A 7599-nucleotide genomic window follows, 5' to 3' on the forward strand; every position below is an offset into this window, starting at 1 on the left:
CAAACACAAGGGAATTCGCCTGTTACTTGTTCCTAATCATTTGCACAACACCCCCCACTCACCTCCCCACGAACAAAAGCCAACCAGCCAATAAGGAACCCAAAGAAAGCTTGTAGATCAACACTGTCATGCAGAAACGAGGTTAAGCCAATCTGATGTGGCTACACGACGACATCACAAAGCCAAAACAGAGTTAAGGAAATGCTTCCTGCCCTCGCTCTGAATAAGCAAACATTTTCACCTTATTTTGCCGGTCACCATAAACCATCCAATAAAGAAAATATTGGCTTATTTTTAAAATCAACAATAAAAAAGCTATCTCAAGCACACACCTATTTTAAAGGTTTGGTAATATTTGGTGATCAGCAGCCCTAGAGTTTGCTTTGCTCTGAGTGCAAGAGGACGGCACGCACCAATGTTGCCAGAAAGGCATCCGAAACAAGAAAAGTAGAATATGGTAAGTTCAGATATCCTGGCCAAAGCGCAAACACCTTGGAGCTCATGTAGTTCCTCACCTTCACACAGTAACATGTTTCTGCCTCTCTTATAATACTAGAACCTGGGTCATCCCATGAAGCTGATTGGTGGGACATTCAGGACAGATAAAAGGGAATACTACTTACACAGTGCATAGTAAACCAAGGGATTCACTACCACAGGATGTAGTGATGGCCACCAATTTGGATGGCTTTAAAAGGGGGTTGGACAAATCCCTGGAGGAGAAGGCTATCAGTGGCTACTAGTCTTGATGACAGCATGCTACCTCCAGTATCAGAGGCAGTATGCGTACATACATTAGTTGCTGGGGAACATGGGCAGGAGGGCGCTGTTGCACTCGTGTCCTGCTTGTGGGTTCCCGGTAGACAGCTGGTTGGCCACTGTGTGAACAGAATGCTGGACTAGGTGGACCCTGGGTCTGATCCAGCAGGGCTCTCCTTATGTTTTTAGCACATGCCATGGTTACATCGAGGCTGGACTTACTACTGCAGCCTTCGCCATCCTGCTGCTGTCCAGATGGGCTGAACTCCAACCCCCAGACTCTGGGAGGTGATGTCCAACACATCTGGAGGGCCCCAGGTTGGGGAAGGCTGCAGTGATGTAACATGCTCGGTCCCAGATGCGCTTGCAAAGGTGCTCACAGGGACACCAAAGAGGAAGCATATCCCGCCCAGTTTGGAAGAGCTGCACTGGTTACCAATATGTTCCAAAGTGCAGGGTCCAGCCCACCTAAGGGCTCCCTCCTCCCATGCCATTCTGCCTGACTCCTAGGATCCGATGTGGACACCCTTCTTTCTGTCCCAGCGCAGCCTGATGCAAGGACTGTGGGATGTGCAAGAGGATCTTTTCCATGGCTACATCCCAGATGTGGAACTCTCCCGCAGGACACTCAGCTGGTCCCTTCCCATTTTACTTTGAACCACGTAGTTAAGACGGTCTCGCTTAGTCGGGCCTTGCTGCATGGCTTCATACCATGGGTGGGCAACTTGTGGCCCTCCAGATGTTTTGACCTAAAACTCCCATGATCCCCCAGCATTGACTAGGGCTGAAGTTGTAGTCCAAAACACCTGGAGGGCCACAAGATGCCCACCTCTGCTTTACACCAACTCTGATGTTTTCATTATCTATTGCATCTAGAAGGGTGAAGGCTTGGAAATAACTGGATAAAATGGGGGAAATTTGGGAGTGGGGGGGGAATATTTTCCAGCAAATTTTCCAAAACCCCTGGGGGGAAAAATGTTTTCCTGTGTGTGCCCATGTTCGAGCAGGACACAGAAGGATAATTAAATCAATATTTACAAATAGCAGAACTTTTGAGTGCTGGGAGGTTGAGTTTGCCAAGCTCTCCACCTCCATGTAACCAAGGCTCTTTTATCCAAAAGTATGCTCTTCACGCTACCTAGCTTTCAGAGTTGCTAGCCTTAGTAGCTGGTGGACAAATTGTTACCCTCCCTCTCTCTGTCCTCCCCTCCCTCTACTATCTCCACCAATACAGACTATATGCTCCCTCAGGCAGGATCTGCACTCCCTCTCCCATTTAAAAATAAATAAATTGGTAGAGCGGTATACACATTATATGCATTATAATATTAGATGGTGCTATGCACATGAACAAAGGGCTGGATGCGCCAGATCTCGTCTGATCTCGGAAGCTAAGCAGGGTCAGCCCTGGTTAGTATTTGGATGGGAGACCGCCTGGGAATCTGGCTTCCTGCATGGAGCAAGGAGTTGGCCACGATGGTCTTGTAGGCCCCTTCCAACCCTATGATTCTATGAGATCTATGAACCACAACAGATAAAAACTAATACTAGAACCAAGAAAGAGAACAGGCCTTCTGCATGCATAGGGCAGTATAAACAGCAAGATGGACAAGCCCCTGCCTAGAGGCGCTTATAATCAGAAAAAAAAGTGGGGAGGGGCAAGCAAAGGGAACCTAAGAGGAATGCATGCAGGTAAGGTTACACATACGTCGGCTTTGTTTCAAGGGCAGGTGCCACAGTACAATGGTAGAGCACCTGTTTGGCCTGCAATAAGGTCCCAGGTTGAAATCCCCGGTGTCTCCGGTTGAAAGAATCAGGCACCAGGTGATGGGAAAGACCCTGGAGAGACATTGTGTGTTCTGGATAATAGGAACAACTCCGCATACTTCCAGACACTAGGGGGCAATAGAGAACGTGATGCATCAACAGCTTGTCTTGTTTATCCCCCTTGTTGTCCTGTAACTTCCAGTTCCTTTTTCCTGCTCCCTCTCCTTCCTCTCCCTTCCTCTTCTTTCTCCTCTTGCCTCTGCAACAAGTAAAATGCGGTCCCTCCAGAGAGAAAGCAAGTAACCATATCTCATGCCCTCACTTACTTAGACTCATGCAGCCAGTGCTAGTGGGTTTTTGTAGTTAAACAGTATTACATAACCTGCTCTGATAATGTGTATAAACACACTAATAAAGTAGGTTGATTTGAACTTCTAAACTGGCTTTAGCCTGAGTTTATTGCCTCCAATACTAAATGATGTGTTGCCACACTTTCTCTATATAAGGCAACTCTGCTGTAAGTCACACCAGACTTTCCAACAGTGTGGCCATCTGGGGAAGCCCAGAGGTCCAGATCTGGTATCTAGGTGTGCAGGATTTGGCCTACAGTCTTGAGGTTCAACACCCTTGTGCTAGAGGGTCCAACTGAATTACTTTTCTTCCCTCTCATCTTAGTGATTCTAGATATCAAGGCCGGAGTTTTAAACCTTCATTTCTATATATTGTCCTGAAATCATTGCTCGCCTACCCCCAACAGCAAGAACATGTCCCTGGGGAAATTGGGTCATGCTAGCCGGAGGCTTCCTGCAGCTCACAGCTGTTTCAGCTGCAAGCAATGCCAGACATGCACGACTCAGAGCATCACTGACAAAACCCTTAAGCACCCCACATCCAGCATCCCAGGAACTAAGAGAGGCACAAGCACGCCTGCCTCCCCTTTCCCTTCCCACAGTAGATCATCATGATTCTGATTTAAAAAGCAGACAATTGCTCTATTTTCCAGAACCGTCCCACTGAACTCTACACCCCGGAGGCCAAAATAAACAAGCCAGCCTAGGAGATGCCCCAAGTATTATGGAAACATTTTGAGTATGTACACATCTACAAGGCAAACAGAGCCCCCAAGGGAACGATGTCATTCATGTGCCATTTCTGGACCGAGACATACCTTTCAAATGCTCTTATTTCCTGTTTCCACACAGCTGTGCTGCTCTGCTCAGCACCGGAAACGCCTTTGCATTAAAGCGACGGAGCACACCTAACCCTTTATTAGTCGGGCTGTGTCGGACAAACATTCTTTAATCATGACACTTTTTAGAAATTACAGACCTGTGCAGCGCTGAAGTCACGTGGAATGAAAACAGCGCATTTGACGTTGCAGGAAGATTAAAATACAAACAAACACAAAGGGATGTCTGGGTTTGGCAAGCTACATTTCCCCCATCCTTTGGTTACAATTTCAGGAATGTTTCGAAAGAAAGGATAACTTTTGACATTCTTGAACTCTCCTGGATGTCTGTTGAGAGATTAAAGCAGGGGAGGGCAATTTGGGATCCTCCAGATGTTTTGGTCTACAACTCCCATCAGCCCTAGCCAGCAGAGCCAATGGTGAGGGATGATGGAAGTTGTAGGCTAAAACATCTGGAGGGCCACAAGTTGCCCACCCCTGGATTAAAGGGATATCAATGACAGCTTTTCAGTGCCATAGCGATAAAACCTCAATGTTACATTACATCGTTGATTTAATTTGAGTGACCTGTACCCTTCTAGCTGTTGTTGGACTCCAACATGAGCAAAGGGCTGGATGTGCCTGATCTCGTCTGATCTCGGAAGCTAAGCAGGGTCAGCCCTGGTTAGTACTTGGATGGGAGACCGCCTGGGAATCAGGCTTCCTGCACTGGGAAGGGGGTTGGACCCGATGGTCTTGTAGGCCCCTTCCAACCCTATGATTCTATGTCTAACTCCCATCAGCCACAGCCAACATGGCCAATGGTCAGGAATCATGGGAGTTGCAGTCCAATATCATCTGGAGAGCCACAGGTCACCCACTTTGGGCATAGCTACACTACAAGCTTAGGGTGGCTGTATGCCATTTAAAAACCATCACAGCAACATCCCTGCAAGGTAGTCAAGGCTAAGAGATCAGGACTGGCACAAGGCGAGCTTCATGGCTGAGTGGGGATTTGAACGCAGGTCTCCCTGGTCCTTGCCCTCTACACCACAGTGGCTCTCATATTCAAGTTCTCTGCCACCGGTGGGGACACACTGGGAGACCTTGGGCAGGCCACTTTGTCCCTTATTTTGTAAGAGAGCCCCGTAGGATGCTGCCTCACAAGGTTGTTGCAAGGGCATGCACCACAAAACACTCTGCACATGACATGTGCTGGATTAACAAGTATAAATCCATTAGATTAGCCTTCCCTGACCTGGTGCTCTCCAGAAGCCTTGCACTACATCTCCCAGACTGTGCATTAGATTCTTTTAGGATGCAATCCTAGGCATGTTTAGGCAGAAAAAAGTACTACAGCTCCCAGCATGCCCCAGCCAGCCATGCTTTTTTCTGTCTAAACATGCCTAAGATCGCACCCTTAGTGCATGTGCGCGCGCGCGATGCTCATGCTAAATCTAGCAGCCCTTGGTGTAAATCAACACCAACAGGTACACACTGCAAGTTCAGAGTAATCCAGATGAGCCGTATGATATGGGCACGCCGGAGCATCAGTTCCACAAGGCGCTCCAAACCCAGAAAGGGATCTGTACACAGAAGTCTCCATGTACAAGGTGATTTCCCTGGCAGGACTGGGATCAATGTGCAGCGCCAGTGCCAGGGGTCAGTTTCACCAGGAACCTGCTGAAGCCCATACCACGACAGGGCCCCCACTGCTGCTCCCCCTCCCCCACCCAGAGACCTCTGGGCCTGCTCCTCTTCTTTGCTGATCCCCCTTTTCACCTCCCCCCTCCAACAGTGCAAGCAATGCCGAGAGCAAAAAGAAGGAGCAACGAACTCCACTTGCCTTGCGTTTTTCCTTTGGGGCAATGGTGCAAATTGGCCTCATGACAACAGGGCAAACAAATAAACATGCATGATAGGGGCAAGGTGGTGGGCCTACTCCAAAAAAGGGACCCAGTGTGGGCATCTATCTCAAGTCTCTCCCCCACCCCCCTAATTTGGAGGTGACACTGCAAACACGTTCAAGGTGACAGCGCTGTCTAGCAAACTTTCACATCAAATACCCAGATGGGTGGGGAGAAATGCCATTCGATAACTGAAATTAACCTGCCCATGGATTAACACCCTTTCCCCTGAAACAACAAACCTTTCACATTCTAGTTTATCTTCTGATATGCAGCACCATAAGAACTGTGCTCAGATAGATTGCTTAAGGGGGGGGGGGAGACACGTTAACAACATAGGAAGCAGCCTTATTAACTAGGTCTACCTCAGTATGAGCTGCAACTGCTTTGCCAAGTTTCAGACAAGGGTCTTTCGCAGGCCTACCTGGAGATGCCAGGAGTCGAACCAGGGACCTTCAGTATGCAAAGCCTATGCTCTGCCACGAAGCTACTTCAGTGGCAGGAATTCACTTTCCTTTCTCCACTGCCCCCACCAGTACAGAGGTAAACAGCATCCATTTCTCTAGTCCAGGCATCTTGATACCAGCCAGATATTTTGGACTACAGCTCCCATCAGCCCCAGCCAGCTTAGAAAATGATCAGGGAGGACACCAGCTTGCCTACTCCTGGTTTAGACCAGCCGGGAGTGCAAACATGAAAAAAGAAACCAACCAGTTGTACGAAGCAGTCAGGTGTATGAAAGAGCAAAAAGTTCCAAAGCAAAGGCACACACAGGCACACACAGACACAACGCCAGGCACCGCTCCAAAGCACTTTAAACCAACTGCAGACCAAAGCCTGGATCCATGCTTAGCTAGAAAGACATTTATGTCAGTGCTAAAGGTCAGAAGCACAACCCCACTGCCGCCCTGACCAGGAAGATGCACTGAAAATAAAAATGGGACGCTCCAAGCACAGCCAATACACACCAGGCTCAACTCAGGCAAGTTTTCAGAGAAGGAGGAAGTTTCCCTGCCCCGGTGCGCGGGGAGAAGGCTGGGCTTGAATGACAAGTCGAAGAGGGAGGAGAGGAAACCCTGCAGAGGGGAGAAGAGGTGGTCATAAGTCTGTGCACTGTGACATGGGGGTGGGGTGAGTTTCCTGGGTGTGGGTTGATCATGTTTTCAGAGAAAGAGCTGTAGGGAAGGGAGGAAGAGGTGGGGAGGCAAAGAGAGAAAGAGAAGTGGAGTTTTTGCCTCCCACACAAGCCCAAATCCAGCTCCTCCTCGTTACGGGATCCTTACCACTGCCTTTTCCTTCCTCCTCTCGTTACTCCCAAACAGCAGCTACACAGCAACTCAGCCTCCCTTGCAGCGCCCTCCAACCAGGCGCCCTCCAGATGGGCGGGACTACATCCCCCATCATCCCCAGCCAGCGTGGGCATTACAGTCCAATCCATCCGGAAGGCGTCGGGATGGGCGGGAAAGCGACCCTACATCCAGGATCGCCGTCCCCGGCTGCAATTACAAGCCCTTCCAGACCAGGTCCTGCTACCGCAGTTTCCCCCTCGGCTCCCTTTTAAAAAGTTTGCTGAACTCGCAACCGAAGCGGCGGGCGCAAGACCGGCCCCGCTGCAAAGACCGCCACCCACAGCTCAGATCCCGCCACCCCACCGCTTGCCACGCCAGGCGGGCGGCTCCTCGGCGACCGCCGCAGACTCACCCAACCCGAAAGAGGGCTCCCAGCCCCGCTGCCCAGCCTCCGACAGTAGCAAGGCTGCGGTTGCAATCTCCGCCCGGCCACTGCGCCTGCGCGCCCTCTTGCGAGCGGGCCGACGCGAGGGTGCCCCTTGGCCTCATGGGAGTTGTAGTCCGCCATTGATGTCGGCTGCAGTCCGCGGCAGCAGAAGCGTTCAGGGAATTTATTTATTTATTTATTAAATTTATTAATCGCTCATCTGACTGGTCACTCAGCCACTCTGGGCGATCTACAACCCACCATAAACAATTTAAAACAATA

General features: G+C 49.8%; 1 protein-coding gene across 7 annotated transcripts in view; it reads right to left on the minus strand.

Annotated features, from left to right (window-relative positions):
- LOC146337101 (tropomodulin-3) overlaps positions 1-7377 on the minus strand; it is a 48887-nt gene extending 41510 nt beyond the window's left edge. For 3 of the 7 annotated variants that reach the window (XR_014785348.1, XM_084817083.1, XM_084817081.1), the window contains exon 1: positions 7303-7377. The gene's annotated coding sequence lies outside the window, so the exon portion shown is untranslated. Of the gene's footprint in view, positions 1-6569; positions 6620-6884 lie in introns of those variants that run through there. The other 4 variants (XM_084817082.1, XM_084817080.1, XM_084817085.1 and 1 more) reach the window with 3 other exon arrangements.
- Positions 7378-7599: the final 222 nt, after the last annotated feature.

The sequence above is a fragment of the Heloderma suspectum genome, chromosome 11 (assembly GCF_057233095.1).
Source record: "Heloderma suspectum isolate Gila_16-S chromosome 11, 16-S_ref, whole genome shotgun sequence".
NCBI classification, from domain to species: Eukaryota; Metazoa; Chordata; class Lepidosauria; order Squamata; family Helodermatidae; genus Heloderma; species Heloderma suspectum.